The following is a 26,815-nucleotide window of genomic DNA, read 5'->3' as shown; positions in this document are numbered from 1 at the left end:
AGACATAAAAATCAATATGACTTTCAATTAGATTAGAAATGGGTTACAAAATTATTTCAAGAATTATTCCTGGACTTCTGTTTTCCCCAAACAGCATAACCTGCTAAGATAGGAAAACATGTAGAAGGCCCAGGTTTAGGGCAGAAGATAACTAATCTGTTTTGAACTTGTTGTAAGTGATATACCTTTGAAGCATTCTAGTGGCAATGTCAAGAAGAACTTAGATATATGGATTTGGAATTCAGAAGACATCAGGGGAAGAAGTTATTGACTCCATGGACCTGGAGGAGATTTCCCAGGGAGAGAAGAGGAAAAGATCTAGGCCTGGGAAAATACCCCAAATCTTAAGTAACTTCAGACTAAATATTTGGGAAAAAATGAAAAAACCTGCTAAGAAGCTGTAGCTAGAGAGATAAGAGAAAAACAGAAAATTATTGTGTCATAGAGACCAGAATGACGCAAAAGAGAATATATATATGTAACGCCACTGATCAGCAGGATAGATTGCTACGGAGAAGTCAGTAAATGAGGATTTAAATAGTTCATTAGATTTAGCTACACGGAGATGATTGGTGACCTTAGCAGCAGCTATTTACAGAGATAAGTCGTGGGTTATAAGGCAAATTTGAGTGAACTGAGAGCAAGGAGGAAAAAAATAAAGATGGTTATAATCATAATAGTATTAGCTTACACGTGTATAACATTTACTACGTTCCAGGTGCTATTTTAAGCTGTACCTCACTTAATCTCTACAACAACCATATGAGAAACATCCTGTGGAATTACCATTCCTCTATAGAGAGGTTAAATGCCTTCTCCAAGGTCACACATGATGACAATTCCCTGAAGAAGTTTTGTACATAAAGGGAGGGAACACTTATTTAGCAAAGTAGCTGAAAATTGAGGAAAAAGACTGAAAAGCTTTAGAGTTGACTTGTCCTCACCCTTTAAGGAAAACCCCCCGGTTTGTTCATGTAGAAATAGAAAATGTGTTTGTATCCCCTCAAAGATAGAGGTGTGGCTTCTATTTTTATACCCATCAAGAGAAATGGGGTTTCATCTCTCAACCATGGTTCAGGAGATACTGAGCCCTGCTCAGCTAGCCAAGGAGGATCAGAATGAAAAATGTTCTGTGTAAAAGTTATCACCCTCAACCTAAGAATTCATTTGAATTTCATTTTTATATCTGTAAAACAATAATAGGAGGAACTACTTTGAATCCTTATTTAAGATATGGATATGGAGACTGGAAGAATGTCAACTCTGTGTTCTCTAGTTTTATGATGTTCTCTAGTGTTGATCATTGTGGCCTCCTTCCTCTGAAACCAGAGTTCATTCCACTTCTCCAGGAGACCTTCTCTGATTCCCCCAAAGGAATTGCCCTATATATCCATTAAACCCTGGGCATCCCATTTCACAGCGTTCATTCCACTTTCACCGCTCACTCAGTCTGTTTCCCTGTCACCCCCACCATGCCATTCGTCCCCATTGGGGACCCTGCCTGCTTTGTTCTTGGCAACATCCTTAGCCCCAGGCACAGGACTTGGGACATCAATCAGCAAATAAATTTCAAATCAACACATTACATTTCAAGTGAAACTACATTTTTGTCTTTTTCATGTCAGCTTCTAATCTAATAACGCTGGAGATATTATATCTTCATAGTCTCCATAGTGCTGTTATGGTTTTCAAGCATTCCTACTTATGTATCTCTTGAGCAGAGCTTCAAAACAACCTGAAATGGGAAGGATGGAAATCACCCCCAAATTAGAGGGTTAATTTGGATTTGGATTTGATAAAAGTGAAAAAGCTATTTATTGAAATTAGTTTCTATAATTTGAACAAGAAGGGGCCATAACCAAAAGGTATACATTTTAAATGAAGATAACATTTGCAAAAGCAAAATGAGGAACTTGGGCTTCAAAGGAGTAAGTTTGGCCACACATCTAGCCAGAAGCAGAGGAGGACCCTCTCACTGTGTTAATAATCCCACTGTCCTGTTTCCCAGCCGCCATTGCACGCAACGTGTTCTGTTTCATTATCAAAAGCTTCTGTAGATTGCCACAGGGTGGTTGAGCCTCTTTCAAATATCTACTTCCTCAGTTCCCCTTCGGTTTTGATGTAACACCCTAGTAGAATTAGATTATAAGACTTCCTCACCTGTGCTGCTGCATAGGCGGTGGAGAAAGTCTGAAAATCCTCCCCACAGAGACCTAGGGATCCTTGACACTTTGCTCCCTGCTGGGAGGCAGGAAACCTACTACACGGGTGCTCAGAAGCTTTTGCCCAGATAGGGCAATCCCTACCTGTTCTAGCATCATTCTCATCTTTACCAAGAATATGGGGAAAGGCTGGCAATATGGACAGAGAGAAATGGAGGGGCTGAGAGGGCTTGCAAGCTTTCCCTCAACTGGGCAGGATCAATGGTCAGAGGCAACAGGGAGAGGGGAATGTATACGAGAGGTGATGAGCACTCACTGTTTGACCTCAAACCTCTGATGAGAAGTAGAAGTGAAGCAATCTGACTATATCCCCTTACACAAAGCATAGAAGGTAAGTTTGGAGCTGAGAGACAGTATCTTGATAATTGGCACACCTAATTTGAGTCATGTTCTGGGTCTAAGGACTGACATCAGGGTTATGATGAGAATACTTTGAAAAACATCCCAGGCAATTGCAATCTCTAAAAGCATTACTTTCCAAATCCTGAAGAAAAAAAATGAGGGCAATAACTTCCTAGCGAGTTGAGAGAATTAATCAAGAAAATTTATGTAAAACATATGGTGTCTAAAAGGCTATTAGTGGATTATTGTCTTCTTAGTTTCAAAGCATCTCAGAGAGGAAGATGGTGCAGAAATGGAATGAGAGGCAGGAAAGCCACAAACATCTTAAAGAAAAAGTTGTTTTCTAGATTTGAGAGGCTACAACTGATTACAGATGGTGGGGGTCTCATTGGTTAAAAATTTGTATTTGATAAAACTGAGAAAAATATTGACTGAAATTAGTTTCTATAATCTGGCTAAGAGGGGGCCATAACCAAGAAGTATATATTTTAGGTGAAAATAGTATTTGCAAAAGCATATGCAGTATTTGCTTAAAGCCTGATTTCCTTTTAAGCCACATACCTTTCTGTCCTTGAATTTAACATAAATTTGTGCTCCTGAAACAAATGGATATGATCATATGTACACATCTACACACACAACCATAGTGAGCATCTATTCAATTTATTCATTATCATTCCCTTTTGATTTATCCTGTCATTTTGAGTCATCTGTTTACTTTACCTAGGCTATTACAATTTCTTTAGAGACATTACCACCTATTTGTAAATAATAGTGTAGTCTCCATAAATAGAAATTTCAAACATCCTGCATTTAGAGTAGTCACCAGTTAAGAATAAGACATATTTTCATATATTACTGATTTTTATCAGAACACAGTATCCTATTTAAACTCTTAACCGATTCACCCTTCAAAATCTGGGAATAAACAGCTCTTGTTTACTATGGATATTAACTACCATTTGATCTATGGCATTCATTCCTCTAACAATTAAATTCATGAGTAAGGTAAGAACATCATATCTGACAAAAGTCTTGTTAAGGCTTTTTTAATGCAGTAGAAAACCACAGGACTAGTCTTGAAGATTTCAAAGGAAAGGCAAAATATAATTTTAAGTTTTTCATTAATGTATATTTCTCTACAGAGAAATTAGAGACTATATGTGCTTATCTGTGAAGATAGATGTTGGTATGTCTCCAAAGGCTTATATACATGTACATGCTGGTGTGAATCGTCATTCCCACAAAGTCTCCAAATGGCAATTTGCTGATAGCTCTGGAAAAGCCCAAGGCCTTTCTCTTTAGTAGGAACACTAATTGTTTTAGTTTTATTCAAAGAAATTTAACAAATACTGTTCATTTCTTGGTTGCCTTATAATTTTATGAAATTCACCAAAACAAAATAAAAAAAAAGACAAATGTGAAGGAGCTAGATTGTGCAAGAGGTTTAGATAAACAAAAGATTCTGGAGCAAGTTAACACAGTAAGTAGAACAGGAAGTGCAACTTCAAAGTTATATCATACACACCACAAACAGAGCTAATCTCTCAACATCTAGAGATACTCTCGTGGACATTTTGACCTTAATTATAACCAGGAACAGGTAGACACTGGTATTTAAGAGTTAGCATTGTGTACTATAATTTCGATTAGGTGACTCATGATTTTCAAATATTTTCAGGTGCTGACGTGAGTCACCAAAGTCTTGTGTCCCTCACTCCTACCCTGGCTAGTGGTCAGCAGTATGAGCTATGAACTCCATTTCCTCATATGTAGAATGGGAGATTGAAAAATATAACTTATGGTTTCTTTCCATTTCTAAAATGATGCTTTCATTCTAGAAATGTAAGATCAAAGTTGAAAAAGTAAATTTAAATAGCACATTTTAATAGACACTCCCAAAGAGAACAAAGGAATGGAGACAGCAAGGAAATCTGGTTAACTTTGTGCAAAACAACATAATGCTGATGAAAAAAAGAAGGTAAACAAAAATTTTCTGACATTTACTTCTGCTAGGAGTGTAGATTGGTACATTCCTGGAAAACAATTTGGTAATATTTATAAAGAGCCACAAAAATGCCCACTAATTTCTAACTCGGTAACTTCACTACTAAGAATTTATTATAAGGAAGAATAGAGATAAAAGATGATGGGCAAAGAAAGATCCATCTCAGCATTATTTATGAGGGAAAACCAGGAAAGCAAAACTATGCCTCTTACAAGAAGATAATGGTTAGAGCATGGTGAACTCAGGGTGAGAAATGTGATTCTTTGTTGTCATTACATATAATAGTGGTGTCTTGACACATTAATGTCAGGAAGTGCCATATATGTATTACTTCACTTAACAGATATTTGAATGTCTACTATGTGCAGACATGATTCTAGGCACCGAGGAAAAAGTAGTAAATACAGAGGAAGATTTATCTTCCAGCCCCCTGGGAGCTAGTGAGGTAAGACTATAAACAAAAAAAGAAACAGATAAATATGTAGCATATCAGATGATGGAAAGTGCTATGGAGAAAAACAAGGCAGTGGGAGTATGGAAGAGGAGGAGACGTGGTTTTATAGCCACAGTGAGGGCAAGGCTCATTGATCAGAGACTTTGGAGCAGAGATTTGAGTCAGTGAGCTGGTGGACATGTAAATATCCAGGAAGGGTATTCTAGGTCAGGGAAACAATTTTTTTTTTTTTTTGAGACAGAGTTTCGCTCTTATTGCCCAGGCTGGAGTGCAGTGGCACAATCTCGCCTCACCACAACCTCCACCTCCTGGGTTCAAGCAATTCTCCTGCCTCAGCCTCCCGAGTAGCCGGGACTACAGGCTCATGCCACCATGCCCAGCTAATTTTTGTATTTTTAGTAGAGACAGGGTTTCACCATGTTGGCCAGGAGGGTCTCGATCTCTTGCCCTAGTGATCCACCCGCCTCGGCCTCCCAAAGTGCTAGGATTATAGGCGTGAGCCATCATGCCTGGCCAAGGAAAAAATTTTAAAGGCCCTGAAGTAGAAGTACATTTGGTGTATTTATGAAATACCCTAAAATCAGCAATGGGAAGAGTGGCAAGAGATGAGGTTGGAAAGATGGGGTGAATGCAGGCCATGTGAGCCTTGGGGGGTCACTGTAAGAACTTTGAGCTTAATTAAGCAAGCAATTAAGTCATCAACATTTATTGAGCCCTCATTGTGTAACCTAATTTTGGACAACCAATAAATTGCTTATGTATTCCCTGCTAAAACACACTCTCAGAATATTTGTTATCTCTTGGCTGGAAAGATTTTTTAAATGTCCAATTAAGCAGATGAAAGAGAAAAAAGCTAATGGAATGAAACAATGAACTGTAAGGGCAAACATGATTACCTTGAACCAACCAATTTATTTTGTATTCTTCTTAATAAGGATAAAGGTGAAGAGAAAGGTAAAAAGGCCTGGTATCCCTGCCTTCCATCTCTGAATTATCATGTTTCCAAGTCTCTATGGAAGGTTCCGAGGGCCATCTAATAGAATCAAGAGAGATTTTCCTCAAACCCCATCCCGCTCCACCTTTTGGCCAACAGTGTTTCAAATCCAAGAACAGTCTAATCCATAAAAACAGGGCCTTGGAAAACCCTTTCTGGAGTAGCTACCTTACAGAGATATGATTCCAGGAATTGGTTTAGAAGTGGAAACCCTGAGGTTCATGATCAAGAGGGTCACTTTGGTGCTCACTGAGGTTCTGGGTCCTGCTCTCCTCGTATACCCCACCCTCACCACAAGCTGCAGTTCTATTTCTCCCTCAGTCATGCCTCACTGCAGATGCGGGTGACTTTGCTGATAAAGATGGGTAAGAGGGAAGGTGTGTGCCAGCATGAGCTCATTTGCATCTGAGCAACACAGTGTACATGCCTACTTGGCGAGGTCCAAATTGTGATGAAAAAGACCAGGCTTTGCTATTTGAACCATGGATTCAGTATCCCTGTTAGCACTCAAATAATGAGATAAGATTTCCAAACTCTCTATTTCACCTTCTTATGAGGCCTACCAACTCCATAGCACCATTTTGGGATTTGAATATGTAAGACGATGTATGGTTTTTTTCTTAAGCTGCCCAAACCCAGATCCCATGAATATTGTCCTCCAATAACTAAGACAATGTTTTCGGTGAGAACTCTGATGAGAAATTTCTCATAAGGGCATGGAGTGAAGCAACGTGAGAAGGATGGCTCTGCCCCGTTGTCACACTCTCATTTTTTCCTGATCCTTGTGTCTCCTGCTTGTGCCCAGACCAATAGCAAGATTGTGAGATTTACTCATTCTCTTGCTGAGGGAGATCACCTCTCATCACAGCATTCTGCTCCACTGGCCAACATATTTATATGCACCTTACGTAGGAATACCCTGTGAGATTTACTGCCAGCCAATACCTTAAAAAAAATCAGAATCTGGTGTCAGGATCAATATCCAGAGCTATTGGGAGCCGCTGAGCCCTTCTTGGCAACCATTTCTTTTGCACAAGTTGCCTCAGAGAGGCAGCAAGTATTGGAATTCAGATACAACCATGTAAGGGTACAGGGAAGGGGAAAGCAGGCAAATGCATGGCCATTCCTGAAATCATAGGCATGCTGGAAGCTTAGACTTATCTCATCCCATATGGGTAATAGCTGATTGCAGCCCACTGAGACTCAGCAGTAATTAACAATTAAGTAAGTGTGTCCATTAAAACCTACTATCTGCTTCAAATGGTACTTGTGAAGATATTTAGAAGTAAATCTATTCTCCGGGGTAGAATACTTTGTGTGCTGGAAAAATTCCCAAGAACCACTCAAACTTTTCATGAATTCCTTGACACATTAATTTTCAAATCCTTGATTCTTGTCTATGGAAATTTGGCCATCTATGTCCTGACATTAATCTTTTCTTTCCCTGATTCTAGAAAACTTTCTTGGTATGAGGTCCCTACAGTAATTTTTTCTATGTCACTCATATTACATTTTATCTTGAGTGGTGTAGTAATATCAACTCCTAACTTCAACTCTACATATTCTTTCAGTAGGCCTTTATGTGTGTGTGTGTGTGTGTGTGTGTGTGTGTGTGTGTGTGTGTGCACGTGTGTGTGCACTCATGCATGTACATGTCTGTCCTGCTTTCCTAAATATACAATATATTTCCTTCGGTGATATGGCCCTTTGCTTCTTTATTCTTCTCATTGCTCTCCTTCCTCTCTCCCTCCCCCATCATCCTTCTCTCCTCTCTTGCCATTCATTTGTTCACAAATATTTAATGCTCTACCAACAGGGATACTTCTAGGACCTGGGGGTATAGGGGTAAGCATGAGATTTAAAGAACAAATTCAATGATGATAAAATAACTCTGGATACAAATGTGGTGTCATTGATTTTCACTGCATTCTATTTTTATAGCAATACACTTACATTATTCTGTGATTTTAAAAACTTTCTGTTACTAGCAAAGTCCTTTTCTTTACTGACAATTATTCCCAGGCTTTAGTGATAAAGTCAGGTTCTAACTTTTATATATTTAAAAGATAAGTGAGCATCACAGCTACAACGAAATTGATAAATGTCCCCAAACACAGATAGGCAAATAGGAGTGGAGAGCAGTGAGGGGATATAGTTCTTTTGGTACTAACAGTGGGTGGTTTTTAAGAAAACAGCATCATTTGTCTTACTGGGGCAGCCTAGATCCAGGCTAAAATCCTACTTGTAGAAGAAATAGAGAGACAAAGGATAACAAAAATAATTTTTATTATGATTTTCATTGAAAAAATACAGAAAATCAATAAAAATGAGTAGAGGCAAATAATATTAAAACAATTCAAGCAAAAATAAACATACAGAAAACAGTAAAAGTGAATATAGGTCCATAGTCAACATTAAACAGTTCAATACAAAAATTAAACTATTGACCCAACCTAGGCATTTAGGCCAAATATGGAAAGGAGGTACAACTAGACATTCTTGAAGGAGTCTTTTCTTTCTCAAAGGTGCAGCTTAGATCCAAGGTGCTGTTTTAGGTTAACATCTGAAGGAACGAGAGGGCAGAGGAGGGAAAGAAAGGGAACGGGGAGAAAACAGAAAGGGGAAGGAAGAAAAACTAATATTCCATGAGCTTTTAAAAAATAGGATGTCAAATACTTTGTTAGGCACTGTATGCATTACTTCATTTAATCCTACGAGGTAGGTATTATTTCTCTTCATTGTAAAGGCAAGGAAAGAGGCTCATAGAGTTTATATCATTTGCCCCAGATCACATAGTTGCCGTGGCAGAGAGAATGCAACTCCAGCCCAAAGCCCTCCTGCTTTCCTCCAACATCAGGTGTTCCGCAATGCACCACACTCTTAAATGGAAAACAACTCTGGGCAGATTTATGGCTCTCAGGAGGTGTTGATCTAGCCCATCCAATATATACCTTTTTTTCTGGAGCTTGGGAGTAGAGAAATCTGGACCACATTTCCAAGAGGACAAGTCTGATTTGTCTATTTCTTCTTTGTTTCAGAGGAAAGACCTCAACAGGTGGCAAAAGAAGGCGTAGAAGGATTAAATGCTGCCTATCAGACTGGTGGGCTATTAATAATTCCCCTAGAGCACGTTCATTAATAGAAAAAGGAGAAAAATGTATGATAAACAAAAAGGTGCAAACCCAAATGTGCATGTTAATCAATGATTACGAATATGAATCCTCCTAAATTCCTTAGCTGTCAAAATCGAAGGATAAAGAAACTCAAAGGAACACCAAGCATGTAGCAGAGCTATACACTAAATCACGTCTCCATCACATTCACAGCTCCACAGGCTAACGTTCTCTATACTGATGGCCCCTTCTTAGTTGATGATTTTTCACAATGTATTTCATGGCTTCCATCCCTACATGAGACTTTATTACTATCACATAGGAATAAAAAGCCATAAAGCACTAGAGTGAATTTATCTTGGTCGGATGCAAAACTTATTTTCTTCACATGACTTCACAACCATTTCAAAGCTAACCAATCATTTCATGCTACATTAAGAAACATTTTAAACTACACACAAGTGACAAGAAGCACACTTAAATTGTGACATCACAAGTTAACAAGATTTTATCCTTCCACGACATTCTTAGCTACAAGGACCAGGAAACAACACCAAGAGACACTCAGAGACATTCAACCATTGAATTCACCAAAAACAAAGGACACTGGGGAGAATTCCTGGAGAAAATCTCATCACTTCGACATTGAATTTGGAAACACATATGGAAAGACAGAAGACAGACAAATCACTGATGCAAACTGAAACCAGAGGAATTATTTCAAGCCTTTTGCTTCAATTTCTTCCCCAGATAGCTTTCTTACATACCCATGCTGGCTTTTATTCTTTTCTTTTGGGGGCAGGTGGGGAGTGGGGATCTTAGTACCTGTTTGACTATGTAAGCGTTAACTTTCTCTACACCTAAATAACAAAAAGGAAATTAAAAAGTATAGCATACTAAGGGACCACACAAGTGCTAACTGCTCACCTACAGCCTTTTATAGAGATAGATCCCCCAACCCATCTGCAAAAGCGAGAACGATGCCAGAAACAATAGTATGCACTGAAATCTCTCAGTGATCTAAATAACTCAGGTCCAAAGACCAAGAACATTCTTCATGCTTCATTAAAGTGACATTGCTCTTGGTATTATTAAAACACTTATAAGTGGCCATGCTGAAACTCATTTCTCTGGTACCACTGAAAACTCACTGCCATAAATCCCAATGGTTTTTTTCTGGCCTTTCAAAAATAAACTTGAGGTGCTTACCTACCAACTCCTGAAACAGCATTCCAGACTATTAAGCACTGCCCTCTGCTTTTTTAAAAATGCATTATTCAAATTCAAATAAAAGAAACAAGAACTTGAGTTCCTCCATAGGAGTAAAGGCTAGGCAAGCTATTTCCATCTAGAGGTTACTAACCTGACATCTTGGATTATGCGAATCACAGGGAAGAGACTGGAGATAGTTAAATGAAAGGAAGTGCATACATAAATTCAATTATCATGCAGAAAACATGCAAATGATTTAAGCACTGCATCTGAAACTCTAGTTTATATTCATTAATCTCAGGTTGCACTTTTGAAGGAGAAAGACATGCTAATTGGGTCCAGATTAATGCACTCCCAAACCTCTCCAATTTGTTTTTAGATGAGGGTTAAATGATATGTTTTAAAATAAACACAGCTGCTCATCTGCCTCCACCTTCTACCTCCTAGACTCCACCTCTACCTCCTCCCCCAGCTGGCTCAGCTCTCCCCACCCTGAGCCCCTCCAACCCCCACTGCTCCTCTACCACATCTCTCCTTCCATTAGGGAAGGGGTTCAAGAGCCCTAACATTTTCCTTTTAAAAATACACTAGAAGGATGATACTGTTTCTTAACCAGCTCAACGCTTTCCCTTTCTTCACCAGCCACCGAACTCCAGAAAGACAGTCAATCACATATCAAATCCTGCTGATGCTTAAATGGTGGCATCAAGAATGTGGACACATGGGAAGGCAGCTTTGCATTTTCTCAGGCAGTGCATTCTTTCTACAAATTTGGACCTGCATCCTTTGGATCCATACTGATGGGCAGTTTTAAAGTGTGAAGACACATGCTTGCTGAAATCCAACATTGCTGAAGGTTGGCATGGCAATCCTGTGACTCAGTTATGTGGGAAACTAGCGACTCAGGAGAGAACTTGGGGGTTTTTATTGCTGTTTTTCCTCTGTGGCTCACTCAGCCAGCAAAAACTGGCACTGAGCAGAGGGCACTCAAAATGCCTTTCAAAAGGATCCCTTGCTTCCTTTCTTCCTCCTCCCTGGCAAAATTATCTTTTAAAAAAGAAGAATGTGATTACTGATTAATTGATAAATTGATTTAATGTATTAAAACATTAGTTTGGGAGACAAAGAAATAACATGTTTCAGGGAGAATCTTATTTTGTGAGAAGTGGAGCTTTTGAAATAGTAAAATATTCTTTTCCTGGACCTTATCTTTAGAAAAATAAACCAAAGGAAGAGGAATTGTGGGCTACAGGAACGGAGCTGGGAGGGAAGAAATCCTCTCTGAAAAAGCAGCCACCAAGGAGTTAAACCAGGCACACAAAAAAAGAGGCCTTCAAACTAATTTCACACTGAAAGTGATGTTTAATTTGAATCATGCTCCTCCCAAAGGGAAAAGGTTAGTCTTGTCACTTGACTCATATCTCCTCCCCTTCCTCCTTTCATGTGAATTGAAAATTCAGATTCACCATTAATCATGATGTGACACGTTCTTTTTTTCCCGTTCCAAAAATCAAATGAAAGCCTGGGACCACATCTGAGAACCCAATGGTTGGCTAATTCTCCCAACCTGCGTTCACAACAGAGAGAAGACAAGAACAAGGGCACATACAGACACAGAGACATAAATTACTGGACGTGCACTCACAGCAATACACACAAATACATACAGCTAGTAGCAGACATTGACTTAGAGGAGAGCCTTTCCACCTAAATTGATTTTTGCATATTTGCAAACGTAAAATTAGTCATAGTAAATAACAACATGGGCAGGACTGATATTAAATCTGTCAACATCCTGACAAATGCTCTGAGCACTCTTTAGTTAGGAAATACATGTATGACAGTCATTGCTCCTAAAAGAGAAAATGATTATACGCTAACCAAACCCTAAGTACAAGCTAAAGATATTCACCTCATGAAGCCATTCCTCAACTAGCCCCTTGGCACTTGCTGGAATTATTCACAGCACGAGCTCTACTTTCTCATTTTCTGCTGACTCCGTGTGGGTAATTTCTTTCTCATGATTAAAAGTGAGCTTGGCAGATCCTTCAAAGCGTGGCTTTAGGTGTGGTGGGGCTCCAAGTGCATTCTTTGTCTAAGGCAGGTCTCTAGTAATTCATTACTGGACCATTGGATGAGCACGTCAAGGGAATATTCCTGAACCTAAAATGATTTTATAAAAGGAAAACTTTATAGATATCTTTATATAAACATATTTGTATATTGAAACATGCAGCTGACAGATGAAATGAACTATTTACCTTGGAAAGAATAGGTAGGCTTTTCTCTTCCAAGTAATCACTCCAGCCTTTCTGAATGTCATCCCAAAGCGATTCTGCTCCTTCGACTTATCCAGCATCTGAGGTTGTGAGATAACCCTGGTAGCACTGGCCTCCTTCCCGGCCCCTTCATTATTAGCCTCCTGGTGGGTGAGATAGAATACAGTGAATGTAATAACCCTACTTCACACAACAGGCTTGCTCTCTCTTTTAAATTGAAAATCCCCTTATTACAAAACAAGGGGTGTTCTTTTTCTTCTACCTTTAAGTAGGACTGCCACATTCATTGCTTTTTACAAAAACGCAGCTGCTTTTTAAGCTATAGATAAATAGAATCTGCTAGGCGGTAATTCGACTCAGTCTGAATGCATTATTTTCTAAGACACTTTAGCGAGGGGCTTTTTATTATAAACTGGAATGAACAAGGAAAGTCCTTTTCTCTTCTAATTATGAATGTGTTTTGTTCCCTACTATTAACCTACAATGTCAGATTGATCTTCTTCTTCTTCTTCTTTTTCTGCAGTCAGTTCAATAAATCAACTTTTTTTTTTCTGGAAAATTAGAGGGATAATGATTAAGTCTTCATGAGCTTCAATGACAAAAGTAAAAATAGCACATGGGAAAAGCAAATGCTGAAACCATAAATAAAGACAATGAAACCCTCTGATGTCCAAGGTAACAAATCCTGTTTTGACACCAAAAGTTAAGATAAAGGGGATTTACTTAATTTTAATGAATTTAACTTTAATAAAGTTAAGGCTTTCCAGGCATCTTACTATATTTGTTGACCCAGAAAGGATGAAGGTATTTTTAAAATAACATTTCTATATGGAGTGCCCAAACCAGTTGTATTTGTTGTTTGCTTGTTCATTATGGATAATAGTTGGCAATGTAATCAGTCATCCCTACACTTTTGGAAGCAATGAAATGAAGAATTAAAACGGAAGAGGAAGCACTGTGATAAAGCGTCTTCAATTTGAGCTTCTGCAGACATTTTTTTAACTTCAAAGATAAATACTGAGAAAATGGTGAGTTCCTAATAATATCAAAAGGCAGTCTGGAAACTGGAGGTTGGTTTAATTTTGATCCCAGTGTTGATATTCCTGACTATAATATTAAAATAGACCATGGCGGTTATGATCTAGGTCTATATGGATATATTGCCTTGCCAAGGGGAGGAGAGTGGGGGGAATCCCACAGGATATCAGTGGGGTTCCAATTAAGGAAAAGTAAATACTGCTGCAGCCTGGACAGTAAGTGGAGATTACCAGTATTTCACAGAAGCACAGACAGGTGCCCACTAGTAAATTTACAGATTTAAAGCCAATGCTGTCATTTCCCTTCCTTCAGCAATAATGGAAAGCAAAGTGTTGAAGATGAACTCTGTGTGGCAGATAGTTTCAGAACAGTTGCCTCTTGTTTGTTCATACAATTTTGAGTTTATTTCCAATAATGGTGAGAGTGGAAATCAAAGGGGCCTTGTGCAAAACACAAAGTCATTCATGAACCCTAAACTGAGATCACATGCACATTTGAAAGACCCCAGACCCAAGGTGTATCAGAGAGGGAGAGAGAGAAGGAGAGAAGCCTTGAAATAATATTTGCATCTGAAACCATGCGCCTTCCTTGTGTATGTGTGAATTTTTTTTAAAGGGGATATTTAACACAAGTGAGATGCAGACCACATTTTCAGAACACTCACTCTAGAAAGAGTATATTTGCAGTGAGTGTTGGTGACAGAGCTTTTGAGATTCTACCACTCTGCTTAGATTTGAATCCATTTTCGATCCTTCTGTTACGTGTGGGAACAAATGAGGGCTTATCAGGTTGCTGGCCTCGGTATCAGGAATCTAAGTGATGCTATGGCAACACAAAAAGCCCAGTTTACCCAGAATAAATAACCAAGCACCAAGCCCCTTCCCTGAGACACAAATTGAAGTATATTAGGCATCACTGTAAGAGTGAAATTGAATCCCAGGGCATCGATATCTCCATTGAGCTAATGTCACTAAAACGAGCCTGCTCTACCAATCAGGAATTTATGTTTGTAATATTGATGTGTGAGGAAAATAGAAAAAAGAATCTCAGTTGTATATTTGAAAAAAATTTTATTTACTAGATATCCTGATACAGTAACACATTCTTTTTATAGAAACAGGTTTTACTAAGTTACTCACAAAAATATCTTTGAACATCTACTATCCTCAATTCATTCTTTCTTCCTTTTAACCCTGAACAATCATTGACAAAGATAAAAGATAGAAAGCAGACTTGAATGTGAGCTTATGAGGGATGGCATATAGTCACCATACTCTGCCACCTGTGATAGTCTTTTAAGTTAATTTAAAAAAAAAAAAAGGTATGTGATGATAAACAAACCACCAGCCAGAACTCTCAGCCCTTATCAAACTTTCAAAATAATTAAATAAGTAGCCCTAATAAGAGCAGCTCCATGATGAAGGAGAAAAAAATGGCTGTTCCTTGTTGACCAAGACCCAATGGGACAGTGCTTTAACAACATGGTCACATTTCACTCTCTGTTTGAGAAAAGAGAACTAGAGAGAAGGAGAAGCTAAGTAAGAAGAAAGAGGAGGAGGTGATGAAGGAAAAGGATAAAAAGGAGAAGAAAAGGGTAGAGGAGGGAAAAAGAAAACAATTATCACAATGAATAGGTTGTTTCATTCCTTTCCACATAAAAATAATTCTCTTCACACAATCTCCCTCTTTAAGCCTCACTTTTTCTCCCTGTAAGTTGAAGATCATTGTGTCTGTCTTATTGGGCTCCTGTAAAGACTAAGTGAGGCTGTGTGATTTATCCGTGATACACCCGGCAAATAGTAGTTATCCAATAAGAATCAGACATTATTATTATTGGCACTGGTCATTAGGTGACCTATTCCCCTCGTGCCTCTCTACCTGATTCATTCCACAGCCATCTTCCAAACTCTAAGCATACCCAGCAAAGCAAAACAACCTCAGTACAAAGTGACCTCCAGAATGACTTGACTTTGTTCTTCTACCAGATTCAAATCACTTTACGCTTGCAATGGAAAGTCTAAACTTGGACTTTGTTCTACTTCCAGGTTCTGAAGCAAAGATGATATATCTCAGAAATGAGAAAGAGGAGACACTAAACGCGTAATGATTAGACTCAATCAGCTAAGCTACTCTGTGTTCTGAAAGGTTTTCATAGCTATAGCCAAATTTCCATTTTATTAAGAGGTGGCATCCGCATGGAGAAACTAGACTCTGTTTTCAGACTTGTTGCCTCCCAATCCTGAATTTAAGTTAATATACACACTCACACATGGCTGCACACATATGTGCAGACATACACACATCTGAATTAACAACCTCTCAGGTGTACTGTATCTTCACTCAAGAAACAGACAGCTTTAGTTATTGCACCTGAAAGTCTTCACTCTTCCCTGACTATTGATAAAAACATTAAGCTGCATGGCAAATATCACGTAAATCTGATCTGCAAAACTGCCAAAATACTCCATCTTTCCTAAACAAAATGACATCTAACCACACCCAAGTCATAAAAGAATATCTAGGACTGTGACTCTATTATCAAGATAGATAAAATTTCAAATGATGAAACAGCAGCTTATTCTTAAACATAACTTGGTATATTCCATTTTAACTTTGACCAAAAACTTTAAGCACATTGTTTTCAGTGAAAAAGACAAGCCATATTATGAAGATGAACTTTGGTATGAATATACAGTTTCTTCAGGAAAAAAAATACAGTGTCGTAAATATTAAAACGTCTGCCCTTCACCTCCTTTTCCCGAAGTCTATTTTCTAAATAGGGTTGTTTGAAATAATCTCATTTTTATAAAGTAAAATATCTTATGACAATCAAACTTGAGAATTGGTGTACAAGAAAATGCAAACTCTTAAAAGGCTAACTTCAAAAAGATTTATTCCTTTTGGTGGCTCTTTGCCCACGAACATGCCTTCCAAGCCAGAAAGAGGCTCCAAGCTCCACTGACCACAGGAAATTCCAGCCAAGATTCTAATCTCCTCTGCAGAAGGCAGTACAGAGGCAATGGATGAGAACAACACAGCAGAGAATGCTATTGAATTTGGTGTGTCCTACAAATGAGGAAACACTGATATCTCCCCAGAATCATAGTCAACATGGAGATGCTCTAAACATAAAAAGTAAGACAAGCTTTTTAATTTCTTGTCAAGGCTTCCTGACATCCAACGCTTTCATGAGGTCAAGAAATGTGTCCCCAGCTTCTGTTTTCTGTTCTCCTTCAGGGAACACGGTGAAGAGGCCACCCAGCTGCTTTTTAGCATGTCACACTTGGCTGACTCCCTTCCTTTCTAGGGGAGTATGTCTGGTGCATTTGGACTCACAGAAGAAAAAGCAAAATTAATTTAACATAAAAGAAATTCACCTATTTTTGCCTCTTTAATATTCGAGAGAACGCTCATGGTTTGGTTAAGTTTAAAAAGTTTTACAGAACAAATATTACAGAGGCATAAATCATATAGGTAAAAACCGAGATGTAAGATGGGATGAAATCTAAAAGCTAATTAAATTCAGCAAGTGCTCCTCAAAAGACAACATGCCCACTAATCTTCTCGTCCTAATATTTTGTTTTTCAAGGGGGCCATAAGTGGAAAGTCGTCATGGTTGTAGATTCCACAGTGTGATCCTTTAGCAAGAACCTGAGAAGGGGGAAAAAAGATTAGATGCATGGATTTCTGTGCTGAATGGATGCTGGGGCCAAGATGCAAAGCATAGATAAGTTAGAGCTTCGGAGGACCTAAATTTGAAGCCAGCCAGTAAAATGGATTGAACCTTATTATCTCTAGTCACTGAGAAATTCCCAAGACAGTTGGATGCAATTTGAAAAGGTCAGAAAAATATTTCCTACACAGCATTACTGCTTCATGGTTTAACAGTGTACATTTGTGAGATGCCAACTCTAATCATTTTTATTGACTTTGCTTTCCAGAGACAGACAGACGGTCTGGGAGGCAAGACCAATAGATAAGAGAAGGCAATCTTATAAATGAAAATCTCTCTTCTTTTGTTCTCTCACTTGTGACTGTGAACAATTCCAAATCTCGCCCATTGGAAGGGAAATTATACCAGCTTCATTGAGGACTGACAGAATGGAAATGAAATCTAGGAAACTGTGGCTATAATTCTAGTGAGATTCCTTTCTTTTAACTGCTATTTTTTAAAATCTCTACTATATGCTAAACATGTGAAATGTAGATGATGTGGGATTTTAATTCAAGTGTGAATATTTAATGAAACACCATAAAATACACCAAAGCATGGATGTTAATTTACTGTCAGCATTTCCTCAGGGGAAAGACTTCATGAAAGAAGGAAATCCAGAGGTAAGGGTAAACCCTAAATGAAAGATATCAATATACAGTCAAGACATTTCAATAAAGGCTGTACTGTCATTAGAGTTCTTCCAAATACAAAGAGAAAAGATTTTTCTGTTTACTTGAAATGAGTCTTGGATGCAATAAGAACCTTTTAGCACATATGTTTACAGGTCTTTTGTGGGGGACATGAAATTAAAAGTCAAAGCTGACTTTTTAGTACAGAATGGCATGATCCATTCCAATCCTGCAAAGGTTTGATTAACATCTGACTTCTCCTTCTGTGCAATGCCATATGCTTTAGAGGCAAATACAAACCTATTTACTCTTCTTTTGTTTAGCAGCAAGACCAAAACTTTTCAACGGCCCTAAGACCCAGCTGCATGCTTTCATATCATGTTCTGGCCCAACGAAGATGGCCTGGATGCTAACTAGGGCTTTTCAACCAGCAAGATGTATTTTCTTATGGAAAACCTTCATTCTGATCAGTTCCATTTCTCACAATATTTAATGATTTTTAAATTATATCCTAGAATCACTACTACCAGCAACATAAGCAGCCAATAACAAAACATTTCATAATATCAGGCACCCAAAAAAAGGGAGAGCAAAATCATTAGCTAGACACCTAGATCCTTGGCAGTGATGGTAGAAATATCTAGCTTTTAATTGACTTCTTATTTCTATCTCACCTGAATAATTGATATTGGAGATACAAGTAATAACATTTTCTGAATCTTTAAAATTTTCACCTTTTGAACTATCTTAAGACCTTTTTTTATTAAAAGAAAAGTGTTTTCTGAAACTTTTGTGATGATACACAGGTCTCCAGTGAATCACATTGAAAACTAGAAATTGTTCGCATGTAAGCCCTGTTTTATTGGCAGAAAAGTATCTAATATATGCATCTTTTGATTTCTACTACTTAAGTTACCCGTAGGAAAAAAGTTTGAACCTTCTGCATAACCATTAATATGATTAATAATGATAATAACAATCCTAGAAGTATTATTACTGTTAAAAGCAATAATGATAATAGCAACAGTCACCATTGGCTGGGTGAGGTGGCTCATGCCCGTAATCCAAGCACTTTGGGAGTCTGAAGCAGGTGGATCACCTGAGGTCAGGAGCTCAAGACCAGCCTGACCAACACAGTAAAACCCCATCTCTACTAAAAATAAAAAGTTAGCCAGGCCTAGTGGCACATGCCTATAATCCCAGCTACTAGGGAGGCTGAGGCAGGAGAATTGCTTGAACTCAGGAGGCAGAGGTTGCAGTGAGCTGAGATTGTGCCACTAAACTCCAGCTTGGGTGACAGAGTAAGACTCTGTCTCAACAAAAAAGAAAAGAAAAGAAAGAAAGAAAAAGAAAAGACAGTCACCATTAGGTAAGCATTTACTATGTGTGAACACTATGCTATGCAAATACATCAACTAATTTTTAGTCCTTGCAGCCAACTTAAGGAAATGTGATTTTTTTTGAATTAAATATTACTCATGCAAGGAACGAGGCTTAGAAAGGCTGAGTCCAATCTCCTCAAGGTCAGAAAACTAGTAGGTATTGATGCTGGGACTCAAACCCAGGCTTATTTGATTCAAGTCTCTATTATTTCAAAGCCGCGAGCTATTCATCATGCTCCAGGGGCATTACAAGACCAGGAGTGTCAACTGTTGAAGATCACACAGTATTTTCTGAAGTTGTGTTAAGCCAAAGTTCACTGCTCATTTAGACTGGGGCATGACAACACATCTGCTAAAAGTCCACAACCTGAGGCCACCTTCTAGAGCTATGAGCTAAGAATTGTTGATAGACATCTTTCCCACCCTCATGGAACTTAGGTCATGAAGAGAGTAACACACTCCTGACAGTCTCCTTAATCAGGCTGCATAGCTCAACAGCACCCCACAAATTCTGGAGCCTAACTGCACACAAATTACTTTTCTATCTGAATTATTTTTGAGTTATGTTCTGAGATGAGCAAGAAGGGGCCATTTCTTCTCTGCTGGGGCTGCATTAAGCCAAATGTGTTAGTTCAATGAATTCTTTTCTAAACACAACTTTAAAAGGTAAAACGTGCAGCTTTTTGGTTATTACCAGAGGGAAATAAGTAGAATAAAAAGAAAAAAACTGTTGGGTCACAGGGTTTTAGCACATAAACTATTATAGGTCTTTTATTGTAACAAAAGGTACCAAATATAACCATGTTTCAACTGGATAAAATAATATTTTACCAATCATTTATTCTAACAAATTCATAAAATGTGTCCCCAGCTATTTTTCTTATTTACAAAGAGATTATGACCATCAGTGTTGAAATGCTGGCAGGCTGGCCTAGCACATGTTGTCCAGGTACCTGTCTTCACCTGCCTTTGTAGGCTCATTCTTACTCCCTTCTGTCTGGAGGAGAGCCTAGTTTGCTTGTCAGGGCTCCTTTCAGAAGGAGAGCTTTCTTCCAACTCTGAGAGCAAACTTCCTACTAACAAAGCTGTCTTGTAGCTCAAGAGGCACTAAAATGAGCCAAGAGGAGAAATACCAGTAAGCTGTGTTGAATTTCTTGCAGAAGGAAGTCACTGCTAAGGTCTAAAAGTGAAATCATTTAACAGCAACAACAACAAAATAGAAAGGGATTTAGGTGCAGCTACTGAAAGGTAGGAGAATGAGTAAAGAGGGAGCGGATACACAAAATGAACTTAAACCTGGAGCACAAATTCCTCAGTGTTGCAGACTCCTTGCTTAAGCACAGAGCAGGGCAGAGAACAATACAGAGGAGATGAAATGATGCCCTTTCTTTACACCCCGGAAGAGCTTTGGAACAAAAGGAGTCCAATTCTCAATCAAGGGAGAAATGAAAAATACCCTCCAAGTAACCTAGGAATCCTAGGAATTCGTGTCAAGGAATTCGTTTTTAAGCCTTGATTTATTTAACAGACGATGCCTGAAGAAATATTTTATGTCAGGTTAATTAGCTAGCTTTACTTTTTTTGAAACAGCAATCTGTTTTCAAAATAAATTATAACTTTATAAAAAAAATCTCTGTAATAAAAGTTCTGGAAGAAAACATCAAGCTAGCTTATTATATGAGATTTCTATTTTATCTGATTCTTCCTCTGTGCACAAACTCAGCTTCAGTCATTAGTATCATTAAAATTAACTTTCTAGAAATTATGCAAAAGAAGGATACCATACAATTAAAATACAGTATTTACAGCAATCGAAGCAGATAACACACCTCAGAGGCTGGGGAGAATGAAAACAGCCTTGCCTTTCTCTTCTTTGGATTAAATGTAATAATTTAGCAATTTCTTACAACCTATTACTAGATGCAGTGTCATAATGTTAAATATTCTGGGCAGCTAGCTGTTCTTCTCAAGAGGATTTTGGTAGCATAAAACTCAAATGTTATCCCCGTCCATTTTCTGGAAATTACAAAACTCTCCAGAGCATAGTCTTTCCTATGTGGGGAGATTGCATGGTTTAAATTTTTCTGAATTTTCAAAATCAAATTTGAAAGTTTTTATGAGATATGATCCTCCCCGGTGGGTGATATGAAGCATAATCTAAGGGACAAACATGAAAATAATAAGCATAAAACATATTAGCATATAGATGCTTTTGAATTATAAACAGCAGAAACCAAAAATCTTATCCCCAAAAGAAAGTTATGCGAAAATATGAAATTAACATACACTTCTCGCATGACAACCCTAACCTGAAAGCCAAACAGCATGCACTTATTCAGTAAAGAGTGGAATGACCAGAGAGATGGAGGAATAACTCCCAAATCAATTGTTCTGTTTTGTTTTGATCATTATTACCACATCGATATTCTCTATTTATCCTTCACCTCATGCCATTGTTTTCCTCCTTTAAACAGAAAAATAATTAGCAGGAAAATAAGCATTTTTCTTTTGCTTCCTCTATGAGACACTGCCAGGTAGACACGTGCAATAGTCTCTCTTTTTTTGTTTTTATTTTTTTCTCCTTTATCTACCTTTCTAAATTTCCCATTGATGGTATACACAAGTCAGGGCTTGGTTATTTAATTACCAAGAGGACTAAGGAGGTTTAGTTGAAAATGAAACGGAACTTGTTTTTTTTTTTTTTTTTTTTAAAACAATGAACCATGAATGCCATTAATAGTTTTTCTATTTAAATTAGTACAACCTCTCAAGATAGTAAGAGAGCATATTGTGGTGTTATAGAAAGAAAAATCTTTATATATATTTTCTTGGACACCCGTGCTGCCTCATTGAGTTTGTGAAAAGCATGTTGCTGAGAAAGTTTTGACTGCTCTGCATGAACAGAGTGATGATCCTATGTTTACTTTTTCCTGTTTAAACTTACCTCATTGGGTGTACACCTTGAGACACACATCATGTGGAGGGCATTCTTGCTGAATGTCCTGTAATCCTCATCTTTCTTATTCACTCAGGCCAAAGAAAGGCCTAGTTTATTGCCCTTTGGGGCTAATTTTAAAAACAATGTTTAGAAAGACATACCCCAGTAAATAAACCAAAAGCTACTTCTTCTTTGGCCTTCAGGCTTTGAGAATATTTTGATTGCCCACATGTCCTCTGAGAATGGCACTTTTGGCTACAAAAAAAAGATACTGTTTCATGAATTAAACAACTGTATATCTATACAAAATGTATATTCTGAACTCTCTGCCAGTGATTTGGTACAGCAAAACATACTCTTTTTTTGAAAACCATAAAGGACTTGAAGTTCTACCAATGTTCTCTTAAGGAGATTTTGACTTCTTATGGAACCTCGTTTGAATGCTAATAATAATGCAGACATATATGTTCCATAGTATCTCTCAGAGTTCAAAACCACAAAGGTGCACAGTAAAAAATAGTCAGGCCAGACTTCCTGCAAATTCTAAAATCTTTTTGTTTTGTTGATGTTTTCAAGTCATTCTTCCAAAAGTTTCTGCTGTCAGATCTTAGAGTATGTTAAAGCTTGACAAAATATCTATTGCAAGGGATAAAATGAAAATAAACCTTTTCAAGTCAATCTCCATTAGTTATTTTAAACATTCAATTGCTAGACTTTTATCTATTTTTTATGTGATCAAAATATGTTTTCTGCATCCAAATTGGAAGAAAAAAGTAAAATTGTCTCTGTTTACAGACAACATGATCTTATTTATAACAAACTCTAAAGATTTCACAAAAAAACCTGTTATGCTAATAAACAAGTTGATTAAATCAGCAGGATAGAAAGTTAACATGTAAAAATTAGCAGCACTTCTATAAACTAACAATAAACTATCTGAAAAAGAAATTTTTTTAAATCCCATTTATAATAACTCTAAATAAAATACTTGGGAATAAATTTAACCAAGGAAGTGAAAGACCTACACACTAAAAAATGTAAGACATTGATGAATGAAATTAAAACAGATAGCCCATGTTCATGGACTGGAAGAATTAATATTGTTAAAATATTCATGATCTACAGATTGAAAGCAATCCCTATCAAAATTCCAAGGGCATTTTTTACAGAAATGTAAAAAAAAATCCTAAAATTTGTATGGAACCACAAAAGATTTAAGTAGTCAAAGCAATCTTAAGCAAAAAGAACAAGGTTGGAAGCATCAAACTACCTGACTTCAAAAGATACTACAAAGCTATAGTAATCAAAGCAGCAAAGTACTAACGTAAAAACAAATGCATAAACCAATGGAACAGAGTGACCAGAAATATACTCACCCATTTATGGTCAATTTAGTTTTGACAGAGGTGCCAAAAATACACAATGAGAAAAGAACAGTCTCTTTAAGAAATGTTAAGAAAACTGAATATCTACATGGAAAAGAATGAAAGTTGGCCCTTATTTCAAACCACATACAAAAATCAACTCAAAATAGATTAAAGATTTAAATGTAAGAACAGAAAATGTAAAAATAATAGATAAAAACATAAGGAAAAAGCTACATGACATTGGTGTTAGTAATAATTTTTTTTTAAAATATGACCCCCAAAACACAGGCAACAAGAGCAAAAATAGACAAATGAATACATCAAACTAAAAAGCTTGTGCACAGCAAAGGAAATAATCAACAAAATGAAGAGAAAACCTACAGAATGGCAGAAAATATTTGCAAACTATACATGTGATAAGGGAGCTAATATCCAAAATATATAAAGAACTCAAACAACTCAGTAGCCAGAAAATAAATAATCTGATTTAAAATTGAGCAAAGCACCTAAATAGACATTTCTCAAAAGAAGACAGATGAATGGCCAACAGGTATATGAAAAGAGGCTCAACATCACTAATTATCAGAAAAATGCAAATTAAAATTACAATCAGATATCACCACAACCTGTTATAGTGGCTATTATCAGAAAGATGAAAGATATCAAGGGTTGTCTTGGATATGTAGAAAGGGGAGTCCTCTCACATCATTGGTTATAATGTATATTAGTATAGCTATTATGGAAAACAGTGAGGATTCCTCAAAATATTAAACATAAAACTACAATATAATCCAGCAATCCCACTACTGGGTATATGTCCAAAGGAAATAAAATTAATATGTCAAAGAGTCAAAGAGATGTCTGAATTCCCATGTTCATTGCAGCATTATTCACAATAGCCAAGATGAGGAATCAACCTGTATTCATCAACGGATGAATGGATAAAGAAAATGTGGTACACATACACAGTGTAGATGTTATGTATACATATTATTATTATTTAGAGATTAAAATAGGAAGAGGGGAGGGTGGGGAGGGATAACATAGGGAGAAATGCCAGATATAGTATGCACCTAAAGTAAAATAAATAAATTTTAAAAAAAGAAGAATAAAATCCTGTCCTTTGCAGCAACATAGATTGAACTGGAGGTCATCCTCCAGTTGACTTCCAATTCAATCTTTCTATACCTGGCTATTTCATGTTAAGTGAAATAAGCCAGGCACAGAAAGACAAACACTGCGTATCTCATTTGTATGTGGAATCTAAAAAAGCTTAACTCATAGAAAGATAGAGAAAAATGATGGTTACCAGGAGCTGGAGAGTGTGAGGGGTTAGAGAGATGTTGGGCAAATTATATAAAATTTCAGTTAAATAGAAGGAATTAGTCCAAGAGACCTGTTGTACAACATGGTGGCTATAGTTAATTATATACCTAAAAAATCACTAAAAGAGTAGATTTTAAGCGTTCTCACCACACACCAAAAAGATAAGTATGTGAGGTAATGTCTATGTGAATTAGCTTCATTGAACCCCCCCACAACTTCACATGTATACATACATATTTCAAAACATCATGTTGTACATGATAAATATTACAATCCTAATTTGTCAATTAAGAAACGTTTTTTACCTTCCACCACCATAAAATAGTCACAAAATTTACTTTGGCATCAAAATTTCCTTGGTTTATTTATTATTTTTATTATTATTTTTTGAGATGGGATCTTACTCTGTCACCCAGGCTGGAGTGCAGTGGTGAGATCTTGGTTCACTGCAACCTCCACCTTCCAGGTTCAAGCAATTCTCCTGCCTCAGCCTCCCAAGTAGCTGGGATTAGAGGTGCATGCCATCATGCCTGGCTAATTTTTGTATCTTTAGTAGAGGTGGAGTTTCACCATGTTGACCAGGCTGGTCTCAAACTCCTGACCTCTAGTGATCCACCCTCCTTGCCCTCCCAAAGTTTTGGGATTACAGGCGTGAGCCACTACACCCAGTCTCTTTCCTTAATTTAAAACATAGATGTGAAAGATTAGGTCTTCCCATTTTAAAAAAAAGTAGTATTTTTCTAATATTCTCAGTAACAGTGAAAAATTAAAAGTCATAAAAAATTGTAATGCACCTCAGGTATAAGCCCTTCAAGGATAATGACAACCAAATTTAGAATATACCATAAAAAACAACAACAGTTGGTGGTAATAATGATTGAGGCATATCTCTTTCAGCTCTACTTAAGTCATCTTTTTTTTTTTCCCATGGACCCTATTTTTTTTCTTTTTTTAAATTATACTTTAAGTTCTGGGGTACATGTGCAGAACACATGCAGGTTTGTTACATAGGTATATATGTGCCATGGTGGTTTGCTGCGCCCATCAACCCGTCATCTACATTAGGTACTTCTCCTAATGCTATCCCATCCCTGACCCTCCACCCCCAGAAAGGCCCCAGTATATGAACTTTCCTTCCCTATGTCCCAGTTCCTACTTTCGTTTGTGCCAGTGATGACTAAACACTCGAAATGGCACCAGCAGATAAATCCTTCCTGTTATATGGAGTGTTTACGTCACTTGATGAACTTTTGTTTAAATAAGAAACTGGCATATTCCTGTTTCTCATCCCATCCAGTGACACAAGTAATTTGTAAAAAGTGTGCCCTATCCATCTCTTCTTCCATTCTAAAGCTGTTAGACATATTTATGTGGAGTCATAGGTAACCTGCAGTATTAGAAATACTACTAGAACTTGCTCATCCCTAGGATTTTTTCCTCATACTATCCCATGACCTACAATATTTCTGCCCTTGACATGTTACAGTCCAAATTAAAATGCAGATATCCCTAGCCCTGTCCCCTGATTATCTGCTTGCATTTCTGCTTTCTAGAAGAGCTTGGGGGTTACTGGAAACCAAAAACTGTGAGCCCCTTTCCAAAGATGCTAACTGAAGTTAAAGGAGAGAATATTCACGTTCCTTAAGGTCAAGCTCGATGACTGATTAGTTAAAAAAAATTGTTATGTGAGAGTGGGACCTGTCTGCAGAGTTTATTCAAAATTATCCACAACATTAATAATCCCACAAATCTCTTATTTATCATTGTGAAGGACATCAAAGAGTCAGACTCAACTT

General features: G+C 37.4%; 1 long non-coding RNA gene across 7 annotated transcripts in view; it reads right to left on the bottom strand.

Annotated features, from left to right (window-relative positions):
• Positions 1–8,289: 8,289 nt before the first annotated feature.
• LOC116565188 overlaps positions 8,290–26,815 on the bottom strand; it is a 98,744-nt gene continuing 80,218 nt past the window's right edge. For all 7 annotated transcript variants that reach the window (XR_004275309.1, XR_004275308.1, XR_004275313.1 and 4 more), the window contains 3 exons: positions 12,607–12,767; positions 12,258–12,508; positions 8,290–8,583 (listed from right to left, as the gene is read on the bottom strand). This is a non-coding gene — a long non-coding RNA (uncharacterized LOC116565188). The remainder of the gene's footprint in view (positions 8,584–12,257; positions 12,509–12,606; positions 12,768–26,815) is intronic.

Source organism: Sapajus apella, unplaced genomic scaffold (assembly GCF_009761245.1).
Source record: "Sapajus apella isolate SASKATOON/1434 unplaced genomic scaffold, GSC_monkey_1.0 scaffold2, whole genome shotgun sequence".
In the NCBI taxonomy this organism is placed as follows: Eukaryota; Metazoa; Chordata; class Mammalia; order Primates; family Cebidae; genus Sapajus; species Sapajus apella.
The sequence above is the reverse complement of the archived record's forward strand: the minus strand, read 5'-3'. Positions and strand labels throughout refer to the sequence as shown.